The sequence below is a fragment of the Hemiscyllium ocellatum genome, chromosome 1, assembly GCF_020745735.1.
Source record: "Hemiscyllium ocellatum isolate sHemOce1 chromosome 1, sHemOce1.pat.X.cur, whole genome shotgun sequence".
NCBI classification, from domain to species: Eukaryota; Metazoa; Chordata; class Chondrichthyes; order Orectolobiformes; family Hemiscylliidae; genus Hemiscyllium; species Hemiscyllium ocellatum.
The window spans coordinates 44,762,385-44,778,807 of NC_083401.1; the positions used below are offsets into that span (position 1 = coordinate 44,762,385).

The 16,423-nt window shown below is 41.8% G+C and overlaps 1 protein-coding gene across 2 annotated transcripts in view; it reads left to right on the forward strand.

Annotated features, from left to right (window-relative positions):
* rab27b (RAB27B, member RAS oncogene family) overlaps positions 1-16,423 on the forward strand; it is a 153,969-nt gene that overhangs the window by 62,843 nt on the left and 74,703 nt on the right. The gene's annotated exons all lie outside the window — the stretch shown is intronic.

Consider the following 16,423-nt stretch of genomic DNA (forward strand, 5'->3'; position numbering starts at 1 on the left):
ACAAATCATCTTTTTGCATGGCCGTAGTCTCTGTTATACTGGTGCCTTTGCCTGTCTTCCTACTCCTAGATAGTGCCGCCCCCAAGGCTGGTGGAAGATTGCAGATCTTCAGTGAAGGAAGATGCAGGTGGCCTTGGTAGATTTCCTTGAGTAACTCTATGCCTTAAGAAGGGCAGGAGTGGTAACAGACTGGCTAACTGGCAACATCACAGGCAGAGACAGTGAGCAGTGGTGATGGGGACATAAATACTGGCATCATGAAAGAAGACACAGATTTGTGCTTCATGGAGCCTTTGCCACCCCTTCAGGTGGATTTTGCAGCAGTTTATTGGAGGACAAAATGCTGACACTCTGTAGTGTGACACTCCGCAGACCCCTTTACTGTTGGTGTGGTCTGGACCTTCCTGGTGCCATGCTGACTGAACATTCACAGACATTTCCAGGTTCTCAGTCTGAGCTTCCAGGGCACGTTTAGAGGGTAGCCTGGCTTCTGCCTATGCAGCACAATGGGGCTGAGATATCAGCCAGCAGACACTGAGTCACTGGTGGCTTTAACGTGGAGGTGGCCACTAGTCCCACTCTATTCCGAGCTCTGTGGCAGACCCTGTGTTAGTTTGGAGCCAGACACTTGCATGCTCCTTGACATTGGCAGCAGGCTTAAGGAAGACACAAAATAGGAGCAGGAATATGCCACTCGATTCCTGGAATCTGTTACATCATTCAGTAAGGTCAGATTGTCATCATGATTCCACATTCCTGCCTGCTGCCCATAACCCTGTATTTCTTGTTGATGAAAAATCTGCCTGAATTAATCTTTCAATACATTCAGTCAGCCAGCCTAGATCATTGAAAGTAGAGTCACAGGTAGACAAGATAGTGAAGAAGTTGTTTGGCATGTTTGCCTTTATTGGTCAGTGTACTGAGTACAGGAGTTGGGAGGCCATGTTACAACTGTACAGAACATTGGTTAGGCGACTTTTACAATATTGCATTCAGTTCTGGTCTCCCTGCTATAGCAAAAATATTGTGAAAATCGAAAGGCTTCAGAAAATATTTACAAGTACATTGCCAGGGTTGGAGGGTTTGTACAATAGGGAGAGGTTGAATAGTTTGGGTCTGTTTTCCTTGAAGCATTGGAGGCTGAGGAGTGACCTTGTAGAGGTTTATAAAATCATGAGGGGCATGGAAAGGATAAATAGCCAAGGTCCTTTCCCTGAGGTGGAGGAGTCCAAAACTGGAGGGTATAGGTTTAAAGTGAGAGGGGAAAGATTTAACCCCTTACCCGGCAAAGACGAGTTAATTTGTCTTCACCCAATTTGTCTTTTTCAGAGTGCGACGAGTAAACTCGTCCAAAACATAAAATTTCAAAAACAGCCACAGACGAGTTTATACGTCAATTCTCGGCATTTCTGGGCCCTTCTCAGCTAGAAACGAGTATACTCGATGACTTGTACGTCTAGTAGCTGTGTCTCTTCCGCCTCAGGCATTGCAAGAAGCGCTTTTGGGCACACACTGTCATTCGGTTTTTTCTGTTTTTTATTACAAATTACGCCCAGATGTTGAGCTCAGAAGATGACAATGAGTCTGAACCTTCTATTAGAAGCTTGGATACATCAGATGAGAATACAAGCTCATCTGATAATGGCTGTTCTCTCTCAAGTGAGGAGGAGGAGGAGGATGGACGAATTTGGTGTCGACATGTGGTGTCGGAAGAATGCATGCTTCCTCCACCACCATGCTTCCCATTCACTGGAAATCCTGGAATATCAATTGATCAAGACACAGCTGATATGACTCCTTTGGATTTTTTTTTAGTCTTTTATGTGACAACAGAATTATTGATCGAGTTGTGGACGAAACTAATCGCTTTGCTGAACAAACTGGAGAAAGAGATTGTATGTGGCGCCCTGTAACAAAGGCAGACATTTGTGTGTTTTTCGCCTTGAAAATGCTTGGGGGTATTGTGAAAATGCCAGATCAAGAAATGAACTGGTCGAAAGATGAACTACTTGAAAGACCAATTTATTTTTGCCGAAAATTGTATCTTCAAAATAAAATTTCAAGTAAAATATTGGAAATAGATAAAAACAAAAGTTATTTCCATAATCAGCATTAAAAATACTATTAAAAAAAGCAATAAAATAATTCGTCTGAAAATGAAACGTTTTCTTCAGAAAAAGTCACCGGGGAAGACCTGAAAGACAACTTTTTCATGCAGTGGGTGAATAAGCTGCCAGACAAAGTGATGAAGGCTAGGACAATTACAGGATTTAAAAGACATCTGATGAGTATATGTATAGAAAGGGTTTCAAAGGATATGGGCCAAATGCTGGCAAATGGGACAAGATTAATTTAGGATATCTGGTCGACATGAAAGAGTGGGACTGAAGGGTTTGTTTCCAGACTGTACATCTCTATGATTCTGTTAACAACTCTCTGAGAGAAAACTCCTCACTTCAGTCTTAAACGGAGATCCCATATTTTGAAACTTTGTCCCCTAGTTCTAGATTCTCCAATGAGAGGAAATGTTCTCTCGCCATTACTTTCCCAAGCCTCCTCAAAGTCTTAAGTGTTTCAATAAAATCACCTCTTATTCTTCTGAACGCCAATGAGTGTAGCCTTGGCCTTTACTCAGAAGACAATCCCTTCATCCTAGCAATCAGCTGAGTGAAAATTCTCTAAATTGCCTCTCATGCTTGTATACACCTTCTTTAAATAAAAGCGATTAAGGCTACGTATGGTACACTCGGTGTGGTCACAGGATGCTTACGTTTGCCCTCGAAGGTTTGCAATGTAGTTTCACTGGATTAACACCTCAATCGGTGTCCCAAAAAAATTACCTCATCATTATCACATTGCTGTCTCTCAAAGTCGTCATGCATAAACTGGTTTCCAAGTTTCCTACATTATATCAGTGTACTTCAAGGGGTATATCGTTGACTGTAAAATACATTGTAACATCGAGTGATCATGACAAGTCGCTCTTAATACTTTCAGGTTGATTCAACCAACAAGAGCAATATCCTGTGAGAATGTATCTATATTTACTGGAATACAGAAGAATGAGAGATGATTTCATTGAAATATAAAACTGTAACAGAACTTGTCAGGTAAAAGACTGAAAGAATATTTCCCCTGGTGAGAGAGTGAAGAACTAGGTGTTACTGTCTCAGGATAAGGAAACAGCCATTTGAGACAGAGATGAGGAGAATTTGCCTCCATTACAAATTATCAGTCTTTGGAACTCCCTAACCCAGAGGTTATGGATAATCAGTTGTTAGGTATATTCAGGCTGAGATAGATTTTGAACTCTCAGAAATTATAGAAATGAAAAGGGAAAGCCATTTTAAGGTTGACGATCGGTAATGGTCTTATTAATTGAAAGTCCAAGTACAAACAACCATATTGCCTATTGTTGCTGTTGTTTGTACCACAAGCAAATTCCATCTTTATATTGCCCTCAAAAGTCAAAGCAGTGCCAGTATTTGATTGTAGGGTTAGGATAAGAGGGTGAGGGACAGAGGAAACAGAAGTTAGGTGTGCCTAGTTCACAGAATCATGGAGGGGGTCACAGCACAGAAAAAGGCATTCGGTTCAAAAAGGCATTCAGCTCATCTATAAAATAACTATCATTGCCTAGAGCCAATGTCCTACTTCTTCCCTATACCCTTACACGTTACTTTTATCCAAATAATCGTCTAATACCCTCCTGAATGTGCTTTATGACTCTGTAACTGCATGAATGCCTTATTGAATCTACATCCAACACACTTCCAAGCAGTGCTAAATACTTGTTGAGTGAAAATGTTTTTTCCTCACTTCACTCTGGCTTCTTTTGCATATCATTTTGTTTCAATGCCTTCTTGTTGTTCACATTACGAGCAGGAACAGTTTCTCCCTATCTGCCATAGCCATCGCGCTCATGATTTTGAAAGCATCAATCAGATCTCCTCTGGTTACATCATGGACAGATTGTGCAGTGCAACAGATTGTGGGATGAGAGTGAATGGGATTTGAGAAGGCGCTTTAATGCCAGCCTTGATAAATTCAGTGATGCTGCTGAGTTTGGCCTCAGTGATAAACATACCAAATATTCCCAGCACAATCGCCTCCATGAGGATCAGGGCATACAGATCCATCACTAATGGCTTGTTGCTTTGTTGCCTATTATTTGACATCTTTTCCTGTAAAAGAGAGGTTAGCCTATCATCAAGTGTTGGAGAGATGTGCTTGCCACATGTAGTTGGAAAATGAAATATCTCCACAGAAGCCAGTGTCCTGTCAGCAAGTCACCCTTTATTAATACAAAGAGAGTCCTGAACATTGATTCAGCTCCCTCTGAGCCAGCTCTCAGAGTGAATGACTGCTCAAGTGAATAATGTCTGACATTCCTGTTTGTATCTGTCAGCCAGGGCTCTCTGATTGGACCAAATTAACAGCTCCAATTGAGATTTACCTGGCTGACCTCATTCCAATCACGACATAAAGGAAGCATTTACCCTTTGGAGTGTCGGTGTGGACTTGTTGAGCCAAAGGGCCTGTTTCCATGCTGTAGGGAATCTAATCTAATCTAATCTAATACACATACTGCAGAGGGACTGTAATGGAGGTTAATCAGATTAATCCCTAGGTTTATAAGAAGTGACTGGGGAGACTTTCCCTGTGTTTACTGGAGTTTTCAAAAGTGTGAGTTGACCTCATTGAAATTTATAACATTCCCACAGGGTAGTACAGGATGGAGTAGGCACAATGTTTTCCTGGTTGCTCACTGTCGGATTAGTGGACATAATCTAGGATAAAGGGTTGGCCATTTAAGACTGGGCTGACTTTGAGTTTCTTCATTCAAAATGTGGTGAATATTTGGAAATCTGTTCCGTAGAGGATGGTGGAAGATCAGTCATCGTGCAGACAACCCTGTAGGTTTCTGGAGATGAATGATATTAAGGGATATGAAGATAGTGCAAGGGAGTGGCAGATGTGCTGCTCCTAAGCTCTTCTTTATGCTTATCTCTATTCCTTTCCTTCCTTCTGTACTTTCACTTGGGTCAGTGATGTACTCTGGTATGGCAGATGACACCAATGGCTCCTGGCTGCATTTCAATGGGAATTGTTGGGGAAAGTATTGCCAGTCAACAGCTCTCTTTCCATTCCATGTCTAAAATCTCCCTCTTGATGGATGTCACTCCTTCCCATTCTTTCCTCTATTATCGTTCCTATTCCAGGAGCCAGGACAGGAGATTACATCAGGGGCCAATATTTGGAACCAGGGGCTCTGATGGTCTTCTGTGCTCAGACTGGGCACTGTGGGGCAGGATGGTGGGTCAAGAGCAGCATTGGGGCCCATGATTTCTATCTCTGTCTCTCACTCTCTTTGTGTAACCAGTTCAATGTGAATTCTTCTTTCTATCGTGCTTTGAATTTTGATTAGTTCTTGCATGGGTCCCAGTGTTCAGTCAGTAAATAACAATGGACATCAACTTGTGTTATTAAAGCTTTTGGGAAATTGCCCCCTTGTTTCTCAAGGTTAGTATATGATCAGAGGCAATTGTAGCCCACACTCTGGGCAAAAATATTAGGCTGGATTTTGGAACCCTGCCAGAGGCCTGAAGGGACATGTGTGGCCCGACATTTCCTCTGCTCACCACTTGCCAGCTTTCTGGCAGCTTCACAACTCTGGTCCATTTTTAAGGAAGCAGGTCACTCCCTCACAAAAAGTGGGTAGCTTTGTACATAGTTCGGGGGCCTATTCAGGCTGATGATCAGAGGCTAAGTGGGGATTTCTAGTCTGCCTATTGGCCACTCACTGTTTCTGGGACCTGAAGGGTGACTGAAGGCAACTGCAAGTGGAAGATTTGGGTCCACAGCTCTATGATCTTTCGACCTGGCTGTGGGGCTGGTCTGGGACTCGGGTCAGTATGTGATGGTGGGACAGAGAGATTTGGGTTGGATCTGGAGGGTGTGGTTATGAATGAATAGTGTGACGGTGTTCAGTTGTGTTGTTCATTTCGGTTACTGCAGCGAATCACCAAGTTAGACCAGCTACGAACTGGCGGAACATTTGCAAAGTTAGTTTCTGGGTAGGTCTCCTGTTTCTGACTCCAGTCCCTGACCCTGAGATTGATGTGAGAAACATCCTGGAGCACCCTGGGCAACACACACAGTCCATTGAAAGTTTAAAATTCCGAAGCAATCACAGTCCGTATGTACATGCAAGGACCTCCAGTGTTTTTGATTCACAACACAGACTCATGCCCAGATTTCAGTGTGTTGGACTTCCGAGGATTTAGGTCAGATTTTGTTCAAGGTTTGGCCCAGTATGTTAAGATAGACTATAGAGGTTAAATCCTTATACTGCCATTTGATAAATCAGCAGGCATCAAGTGGACTATTTTCTATTTTTGATTTTTTTATATCTGTGAGTTAAACTTCTGAAGCAATCTATAGCTAATAGATTGCTGTTTACCTTAAGGGGGTGTAGTTTAGCTGTTTGTTAAAGCAGGACTTGAACTTACCTAAAAAGAAACAACTAGAATTTCGTCTTCTTCAAAAAAACAAATTGCTGCGGATGCTGGAATCTGAAACCAAAAGAAAAAATGCTGGAAAATCTCAGCAGGGCTGGCAGCATCTGTAAGGAGAGAAAAGAGCTGATGTTTCGAGTCTAACTGACCCTTTGTCAAAGCTTTGACAAAGGGTCAGTTAGACTCAAAATGTCAGCTCTTTTCTCTCCTTACAGATGCTGACAGTCCTGCTGAGACTTTCCAGAATTTTCTCTTTTAGAATTTCTTCTTGCTGCTTTGCTGTGAGAGATAAATGAAAGGACAGGCATGGTATGTGGTTTACTTCATGCAAATTATGTTACGTTTACCAATATTAAAGTATTGGAATTTATAATATTAAAGTATTATAAATCTTGAAAAGTTATTTTCTTTCTTGCTGAAAGACTACCATCATTACCAATAGCTTGTCTTTAGCATACAATCATATGTAATTCACTAGTGAGGAAAAATTATCAAGCTCTGACAAGACATAAGTTATTCCGTGAACTAAACTTTGAGGAACTGAGATGTTCAGCTTGATCTTGTGCAATTGATGGGATGACAAAAAAGAGTCATGATCCCTTATTGTGTTTACAATGGGACTTTAAGTTATAGATAATTAGAAGGAGCTTTTACTGCATCTAAGCCCGAAGGTAACATTGAGTATTTGAAATAAAATACCATTTGATTTGTTAGCATTGAGGTTCCTTCAATAGAGTAACAGAAGTATCTCCTAATCAGTTGAGGGAGTCCTGTGCCTTGATCAATCCTTATCCCATCACAACACACACACAAAAATGTCAGTGCCTTTTGGATATTAAATTGTACTTAAGGAATGAGAATGAGAGGTGTGCCTGTGTCTTAGCATGTCGATAATTGACATTATAAAGCAAGTTCATCAACTAATGCGTTGGCTGACAATTGAAACCTGACCCATATTAAAGGGCCAACCTATTTCCTTGGATTCAGTCTTCTGTTAAACATTCCAAAACAAGAGAGAGGTGTAACCCTCAGCTATGATACTTCACAATGAGTCCTAGCTTAAGCAATGTTGTCTTACTTGTTAGTTGAGAATGTGAAACCAAACAATACCTCTTTTATAACAAAACTTGTAGTTACGTAACTCACGTTTAATTGTTCACTGACCGGTTTAAAGCTGTACAAACATCTAATTTAAAATGTAAGTGTAATAAATGAGATATTCACTCTCATTGCAAAAGTCCATGCGGGTGCTTAACTCAAAAAATCACCTGTGCGTGGAAACTACTGCTCAAAAAAATGTAAATTATTTTGTGCTCAGTCTGACAGGCTGAAGAATAGCTTCTCATTGCTGTTAACCACTGGATGAAAATTTTATTTGAAGAGCAGAATGTTTCATTTCAGGGTGTGTTTTTATTTAGAAATTACTTTCCTTCTGACTCAGACCATACAATGGTGCAGATTATAAAATGTTAATAAACTCCGAATTACTGTGTGAGCCACGAGAAAATTGGCACAGGCTCAACAAGATTAAAGAGGTTAAACATCTGACCCAAAGCTTGGTATGGGAGAAATAGGTTCGAATTCATGGGACAGGGGAAGGAGGGAGCTGTTCTGATGGGATGGGCTCTACCTGAATCCAATTGGACTATGGTAACTAGAGTATAACTAGGGCTTTGGATAGTGCTTTAAACTAAATAGTTTGGGAAGTGGATTCAGTTCCATTGATTTTCTGGAAACATTTAAAAGTGTAAAGGGCTCAGCCGAGGTTATGAAAGATTTCAGAACAAGCAATAGGTCAGAAATATCCAGAATCTAGCTTCAGGCACAGCAGATAAGGGGACAACTATGAGAATGGGTGGGGGTGTCAGTCTAAGCAGCGCGGAGAGGTTGCACTTAAATTCACACAAAACACGAAACAAGGTAAATATAGCGTGGATTGAAATTGGCAGGTGCGATATTTTGGGCATCACAGATATGGCTGTAAGGAGATCAGCTGCAAATGTGTTGCTAGTCAAAGCACAGCAGGCCAGGCAGCATCTCAAGAACAGAGAATTCGACGTTTCGAGCATGAGCCCTTCATCAGGAATAAGAGAGAGAGAGAGCCAAGCAGGCTAAGATAAAGGGTAGGGAGGAGGGACCAGGGGGAGGGGCTGACTGAACTGGTCCTCACCCTGAATAACTTCTCTTTTCAATCCTCCCACTTCCTCCAAACTAAAGGAGTTGCCATGGGCACCCGCATGGGCCCCAGTTATGCCTGCCTCTTCGTAGGATATGTGGAACAGTCCATCTTCCGCAACTACACTGGCACCATCCCCCACCTTTTCCTCCGCTACATCGATGACTGTATCGGCGCTGCCTCGTGCTCCCACGAGGAGGTTGAACAGTTCATCAACTTTACTAACACCTTCCATCCCGACCTGAAATTCACCTGGACCATCTCAGACTCCTCCCTCCCCTTCCTAGACCTCTCCATTTCTATCTCGGGCGACCGACTCAACACAGACATCTATTATAAACCGACTGACTCCCACAGCTACCTGGACTACACCTCCTCCCACCCTGCCCCCTGTAAAAATGCCATCCCATATTCCCAATTCCTTCGTCTCCGCCACATCTGCTCCCAGGAGGACCAATTCCAACACCGCACAGCCCAGATGGCCTCCTTCTTCAAGGACCGCAGATTCCCCACAGACGTGATCGACGATGCCCTCCACCGCATCTCCTCCACTTCCCGCTCCTCCGCCCTTGAGCCCCGCTCCTCCAACCGCCACCAAGACAGAACCCCACTGGTTCTCACCTACCACCCCACCAACCTCCGCATACAACGTATCATCTGCCGCCATTTCCGCCACCTCCAAACGGACCCCACCACCAAGGATATATTTCCCTCCCCTCCTCTATCAGCGTTCCGCAAGGACCACTCCCTTCGTGACTCCCTCGTCAGATCCACACCCCCCACCAACCCAACCTCCACCCCCGGCACCTTCCCCTGCAACCGCAGGAAATGTAAAACTTGCGCCCACACCTCCACACTCACTTCCCTCCAAGGCCCCAAGGGATCCTTCCATATCCGCCACAAGTTCACCTGTACCTCCACACACATCATCTATTGCATCCGCTGCACCCGATGTGGCCTCCTCTATATTGGTGAAACAGGCCGCTTACTTGCGGAACGCTTCAGAGAACACCTCCGGGCCGCCCGAACCAACCAACCCAATCACCCCGTGGCTCAACACTTTAACTCTCCCTCCCACTCCACCGAGGACATGCAGGTCCTTGGACTCCTCCACCGGCAGAACACAACAACACGACGGCTGGAGGAGGAGCGCCTCATCTTCCGCCTGGGAACCCTCCAACCACAAGGTATGAATTCAGATTTCTCCAGTTTCCTCATTTCCCCTCCCCCCACCTTGTCTCAGTCGGTTCCCTCAACTCAGCACCGCCCTCCTAACCTGCAATCCTCTTCCTGACCTCTCCGCCCCCACCCCACTCCGGCCTATCACCCTCACCTTGACCTCCTTCCACCTATCCCACCTCCATCGCCCCTCCCCCTGGTCCCTCCTCCCTACCCTTTATCTTAGCCTGCTTGGCTCTCTCTCTCTCTTATTCCTGATGAAGGGCTCATGCTCGAAACGTCGAATTCTCTGTTCCTGAGATGCTGCCTGGCCTGCTGTGCTTTGACCAGCAACACATTTGCAGCTGTGATCTCCAGCATCTGCAGACCTCATTTTTTACGTAAGGAGATCAGGACTGGGAACTAAATATTCAAGGATACATGTATTATCGAAAGGACAGGCAGATGGGCAGAGGGGGCAGGGATGCTTTATTAGTAAGAAATGAAATTAAATTGGTAGCAAGAAGTGATGTAGAGTTGGAATGAGTAGAATCTGTGGGTGTGCATTGAAGAACTGCAAAAGAAAGAAGACCTTAATGGGAGTTATGTACAGGCCTACTGGCAGAAGTCAGGATATGGGGAAGAAAATAAATCAGAAGATAGAAAAAGCATGTAAGAAAGGCAAAAGTACAATAATCGTGGTGGACTCCAATATGCAGGTGGACTGGGAAAACCAGTTAATAGCGTATTTCAAGAAAAGGTATTCATGGAATGTCTACAAGATGGCTTTTTTTGAAGAAACTTGCGGTAGAGGCAAAGATATAGGAGCAAAATTAGACCATTCGGCTCATTGAGTCTGCTCCACCATTCGATCATGACTGATATGTTTCTCAGCCCCATTCTCCAACCATCTTCCCCTCACCCTTGTTCCCCTTACTCATCAAGAATCTATCTATCTCTGTCTTAAATACTCTCAAGAACTTGACCTCCACAACCCTCTGCGGCTGTGAGTTCCATAGACTCACTATCCTATGGATGAAGAAACTCCTACTCATCTCACTTCCTTAGGGGATCCCTCACCTTAAGGTCCCTAATCAAGTGTGCGTCATTACAGATCACCAAATCCAGAATTGCCTGTTCCAGGGTAGGTGGCTACGCACGTTGGTGGGAAGAATAGAGGAACGGACTATTTTGATATCAGAAATCTGAATGAAAAAGAGACTCATTCAGGATTTTCTTCAGGTTAACATGTAGATTCAGTTGATGGTTGGGAAAGCAAATGCAATGATGGCATTCATTTTGAGAGGGCTAGGATACAAAAGCAGGGGTTTATGGCTGAGGCTGTATGTAACTCTGGACAGCCCCCATTTGGAATATTGTGAGAAGTTCTAGGTCCAGTATATGAGGAAGGATGTGCTCGCATTGGAGGAGTCTATAGGGGGCTTACAAAAATTACCTTGGTGGAAGGACTTATCATATGAGGAGTGGTTGAGGACTCTGGATCTGTACTCAATGCAGTTTGGAAGGATGAGAAGGGAAATCTGATTAAAACTTACAGAAGAGAGGCCTGGTAGAATAGATTTAGAGAAGATGTTTCCACCTGGAGGAGTGAAGGGATATCCCTTTAGAACTGAAATGAGGAGGAATTTCTTCAGCCAGAGGGTGGTTTATCTGTGGAACTTGTTGCCGCAGAGGTCTGTGAATAAATAAATTTAAGACAGAGATAGATAGGGTCTTGATTAATAAGAGAATCAAGAGTTACAGGGTGAAGGCATTCAATTATGATCAAATGAGAGAATAGGCCCAATGGTCTAATTCTGCTCCTATGTCTTATGGTTCTAATAGCATTGTGCAGATAGACTGGCTCTATGCCTTCTAAGCCCAACCTCTTGGTTATGCACCCTCACTGCCCAATCAGTTTGATTAATCAGTATCTTATATTAAGCTTCTGATTAGTCACTAGTTAGTTTTCTCTTCCTGCTCCAATAAGTGATGCCAGCTGTTTCAACTGATTGACAGATAATTGCCATTACCAGATCATTCGCTGCTTAAAAACTTCGAGCAGATGAAGGGCTCTGGCCCGAAATGTCGAATTTCCTGTTCCTTGGATGCTGCCTAACCTGCTGTGCTTTAACCAGCAACACATTTTCAGCTCATTCGCTGCTTAACATCACAATCTAACCTACATGAAATTTGTTCATTCTATGTCAGAGACTGATTTTTAATTTATATCTGAATCTGAAAATGACTTAGCTGAAATTATCACATGAAGCTAATTCATTCTTTTCACATCTCACTTGGGTGTAGTCTCCTGAATGTCTTACTGACTGGTTTCAAATGAAAACATATTGCTGATAAACATGTGAGAGCAAGGGATACGTACTCATAGAAAGCCAGTCACTCATGGCTGGTTTTAGTGGATTGTTGTATGTAGTCATTGTTTTCATTTTCTCATCTTGATGGAAGTTATTCGTTTTATGCAAATACAGTGTTGTTTATTGACTGGATGATTTTTTTAAAAAAGCACTCCATCAATTAACATGTCAATGTGGAATCTCGAGTATTTTATGAGTATTAAAAACAAATCCAAAATATGCAGTGGTAAAAATGGTTTCAGGAAAAGATTTACAGAAGAACATTTATTTTTAGTGTTTGGGGGATTAAGAGTTACAATGGACCCAATTTCACCACAAATCCAACAGCTTTATCATGAAAGTTTTAAACTTGAAAACAATAATGTCACTTAAAACACACGGTTACTTACTAGTTAGTTAGACTGTGATAACTATAGACTGATTAGCTCAATTGTGACAAGGACTGATTTGTTTCCAGTGGGACGTCTGTTGTTGGTCTTACTCCTGATGGCACCATTTTAATGAGGCTTTTATCTGATGTTATGCTTTGGCTGTATGGCAAATACTGAGTGTTCAATCCCTCAGTGTCACTTAATTGTCAGTTTCTGGAGTCTGTGGTAACATGTTCTGAGAATTGTCAGCTGATTCCTGCAGCAAATTTAAACAAATTTGAAAACATATTTTTACAACACTTCAGATGAAAGTTGTCAGTGGATACCTAATGAATAATTGGGATACATGATATGAAATCACCCACCAGATGATAGTCAGTAGATTTTAATGCCATAAATAACAAAGATGCTGGGACAAATCCAGACTAGATATTTGCTATTTTGAGGGGTACAGGTCCCATAAAATGGTATCTGAGGCATTGTGTCCACTTCTGCACTGACAGTACGCATATGCCATCTTGACACAGTGCCCACAATCTCTCAGGCATTACAAATAAACATTATTTTACCCTTTCCCTATACTATTGTGAAGTTTACTGTTTCGTTTAGCAAGCACACATTTAATATGTGCTGGAAATATGCAATTCATACTTACAATGAAGTCAATCATTAGAGTCAGACACATTAGGGACATTTAAGTGATTCTTGAATAAGCAGATGGATGATAGTAAAGGCCGAAGGGCCTGAACTGTGTTGTACCGTTCTATGTTCTTGAGTGGACAACATTGAGTAGACAGCAGGGATATCATTGTGGGGTTTGAAATTGCAGCGATCTCATATAACAATGCACTGCCCAGGTGAGAAAGTGAGATCCCCTACCAGTGTTATTTCAGGGGATCATTAACTTCCTGCAGATTTGTTGCTGGTTTCCTTCTTCTATTATTGTTGCAATTAGGTGCCTTTCATTGTTTTATTGTTCATTGTTTCAGAAGCCTGCAGGGAGTCATGTGATGATGTTTAAATACAATTTTGGTGAGTTCATGATATTTGCACAAACCAGTTGCTTCCAAGCATAGATGTCCTAGCTGACCTTCCCTGGAAGAAAGAGCAGAAGCCATACAGAGCAGGCAAAGATGTGAGAAGAGGGGTAAAGAATCAGAGAGCAGGAAGTTTTATCGTTCTTGATATAAATTGTCTTTCTTGCAATCACAGGGACAACCAAACTTGAATTGATATAAGAACAAACTAAGAACAAAAAACTCAGCAAGCCAGGTAGCTTGTGGAGAGAAAAAGAGCTAATGTTTTAGCTTAAGGAAATCTGACCAAACACTGAGTATATTACACATGCTCATACTAACAGATAAATAGGTGATTACTTGTGTACTTAGAGTAGCACAGACACTCATAACATTATGTTTTATCATGCCTTCAATAAATACAACTGTCAGGACCGAAACAGAAAAGTGAGGACCTCCATTTACTTATGGTTTTATATAAAATCTACAAAGAAAATTCTATTGTCAGTAAGACATAACTTTGATGAAGGAAGGGTTGACTCAGTCTCATACATGATGCTAGAGGTATTAAAGGCTTTAAAATTATGAGATTGTTTCATAGGTAGACATACAGAACCTAAAATGAGGGGCCAATAAATATATGATAATAGCTATTTCATGACTGAACTTAGGTGAAAACCCTTGATCCAGGGATTATGAAACCCGCCTAATAGACGAAGAGTTAAAGTGAATAGATTAGATGCTCAGTGGCAGCAGTGTACAAATCACCAAGGTTCGTTTGACAGCATCTTCCAAATCTAGGGCCTCGACCATCTAGAAGGACAAGAGCAGCAGATATATGGAAATATCATCACCTGCAAGTTCCTCTCCAAGTCATTCAACATCCTGACCTGGAACTTTATCATTGTCCCTTTGGTATTTTAGTATTTTTATTACTTTAGTATTCATTATGATTGCACTCACACCACATGGGCTGCAATGCTTTAAGAAGGCAGCTCACCACCATCCTCTTAAGGGCAATTAGGGAAAGGCATCAAATACCATTTCACCCAGTAATGCTCACGCCCTCTGAATGAATATAACAAAATAACATGAAAGTTCAGTAAATGTTGATCTCATATTTTTCTAAACAGTGAGGGAAAGGGACGCATAAGAATTTGTTGATAAGGTTAGGTCAAGATATGAGGGAGGAAGTTCATGTAAGAGCATAAATTTTGACACTGATCATTTGGTTGTTTCAGTGTTATAAACTTAGTAGCGTTCCACTGACTCTGCTTCCTAATGAATTAGATTTTATGCTGGTCTATATTCTTTATGCTTTAAGCTTGATTTATCATTAAAATCAAGTTGTTATAAATAAGCTCCCCAAAATATTCAAAAAAGCTCTTTCCTATTCCTTGAACAGTGAGTCATGTGAACTGCCCTTTCCAGGATCAGGCTTTGCTTTGATGTTGTTGTGACAAATTTTCTCTTTGTGTAAAATCATATCTCCTTTTCAAGACTGGAAGAAGAGGTTCTTTTTGCCAGATGTCACAGACATTCTGATCCTAATCGTTTTCATGCTTGCAGATTGATTGTACATCATATTCATTATATAAAGATCCCAGTTAGATCCCAACTAGACAAAGCATTTGAAATAAAAAGAGAAGTTGCTGGAAAAGCTCAGCAGGTCTGGCAGTACCTGTGGAGAGAAATCAACGTTATCGTTTTGGGTCTGGTGACCCTTCCTCAGAAGTGTTCTTCCTCAGACGAGTTCTGAGAAAGGGTAACTGGACCCAAAATGTTAACCTTGATTTCTCTTCACAGATGCTGCCAGATCTGCTGAGCCTTTCCAGCAACTTCTCATTTTGCTTCCGAATCACAGTATCTGCTGTCCTTTCGGTTTTAGATTGGTTTCTTGGAACTACAACTCAGGAACCATGTGTTGGCTTTACAGAGGGAGCAGGGCAGACTGATCTGAATGGTGATGGGCTTCAATTATGAGGGTGATTTGAACAGGCTGTGTTTGTATTCCCTTCAGTATAAAGATTAAAAGATAATCTATCTGAATCCTTCAAGGTGAAGAGATCATTTTTAAGGGTAGAAGAAGGAAAACTGTTTTCATTGGTGGAGCATTAAAATTAAAGCTGTTCAGGCGTAAGGGCATGTCCAAACCCCTTCAGACATATTGAGGAAATAGCCTAGACCCTAACCTTTATCTTATTTAAAGGCAAAAATTAGGTGTTGTGTTCCAGATATAATTTAATGCATTACACTACTCAGCTTTAAGCAAAACACACTTTAGTCTTATCCTTCAGTTAAAATACAATAAAAATAAAGAAGAATTGAATAAACTTTAACTTTGTTGTAAAACTTAACAGAATAATATATTATTTAACTACTAAACAGCAACTGCTCCGATATAGTCACATCCCAGAAACGCACCCTTAGTGAAGGCAAATTCAATAAATAGATTGGTGTGATGTTTTATTCCTGATGAAGGGCTTTTGCCCGAAACGTCAATTTCGCGGCTCGTTGGATGCTGCCTGAACTGCTGTGCTCTTCCAGCACCACTGATCCAGAATCTGGTTTCCAGCATCTGCAGTCATTGCTTTTACCTGGTGTGATGTTTCTCCAGTCCAGAAGGAAAGAACCACAAGAGAAACTTTGGTAAAGAGACAGTTATGGCAGCTTCCACAACCAACTTCAAAACCCCAGCAACTACTGAAAGCTAAACTAAAACCGTGTTTCATTGGGAGCCTGCTTCTATTCCAACTTTTCAAAAAGAAAACCCAAGACCTCATAAGCTGTTTATTGATTCTGAAGAGAG